The sequence below is a fragment of the Aulonocara stuartgranti genome, assembly GCF_965226115.1.
Source record: "Aulonocara stuartgranti genome assembly, chromosome: 12".
NCBI classification, from domain to species: Eukaryota; Metazoa; Chordata; class Actinopteri; order Cichliformes; family Cichlidae; genus Aulonocara; species Aulonocara stuartgranti.
In genome coordinates this window covers 26,116,256-26,117,647 of record NC_138948.1, presented here as the reverse complement: position 1 = coordinate 26,117,647, position 1,392 = coordinate 26,116,256, and positions in this window count along the sequence as shown.

Below are 1,392 nucleotides of genomic sequence, written 5' to 3'. Positions count from 1 at the left end.
CTGCACACACAAACACGCGCACACACATGCACAGCCCGAACCCACTCTTAGTGCGAGACACAGGCAGTCTCCGCGAAGTTTTTAACCTCACCTTCCAATTACAACAATCTTATACGACTTAGGCACTTTTCATCTATACACACAAACAGTTAGTCTTTGATCTGGTCTCGTATTTATAGAGATCTAACATTCTGCCCAGCAAGAATAGATCCACTGGTGCTGTTTCGTTTTTACTGATTTAATAAAATCCATAGAAACACACACTAACACACTAACACTTTCTCATTATCGGTTGACTAAAGTAATTACAAGTCAAGGCTTTATAATTCTGCAGAATCTTTCATATGGCTGCAGAGTAGATTTCATGAATAAAGGTTACTTTTGGCGTGCAAAGCAAACGTTTAAAAAAACATTAAATTTGGTTTAAAAAAAGAAGTACAATTTGCTACTAAATGAGAGATATGCATTTGCCTGATAATGACAAACAATAAAGAAACACATGATTGCACTTAAGTTTAAACCAAATTCTCAAAAACAAATTCCTTTAAAAATGTTTAAAAGAATTTCTAAATATGAACACACACACACACACACACACACACACACACACACACACTGTCCTTATTGAACTATTGAATGGAAGCTTTTCTTTTTCCTTTTTTTAATTTATTGAATTGTTGAAACTTTAACAGTTTTTGCACATGTGCATGGATCACTGCACCCAGCAGGATACTTTGTCACTTCAACCTCTGCAGATGTTCACACTGAATCATAGTGATTGCACTAAATAACACAGCTGCGATTCTTATATCAGTTATATTGAAGGTAATTATGTTTAAAACGACGATAAAACATTTTGCTTCTCTCCAGGGTACTCATAGAAAGGTGAAAATAGCTTATACAACAAAAGAAGTGCAGCTCAAATCACAGTAGGCATCTCAGGTGTCTCGGGGATGATTTTCAGGGTGGGGTGCTGTCCTTCCTCAGAGAATCACTGAAATGCTGAACTGGACAATGAAAGAGAAGGTCTGTGTTCTGTGACCATCGCTACACTGTGTGTTGACTAAGCAGGTGTATGCTGCAAGGTATTAAAATGTCCGCGTGTGTGATCAAAATTTCAGCCAGGTTCTCTGAATTTCTAATCATGTTGATAACTGCGTTAACTAATTTTGCAGGATTATTTTTAATATGCAAACTTACAATTTAAGATGTTTTTTTAACCAGCAGGATTTTACTTTGAGGGAAAATTCAAAAGTTCACGACCCAGTCACGACAATCAAAACTTGAGTATCACAATGATGGATTAAATAAATATATCAAGCAGGTGATTGACTGGTTTGTAAAGCCATTGTAGCCAGTGCTTTATACACTTACAAAACACCGGTGTCAGTT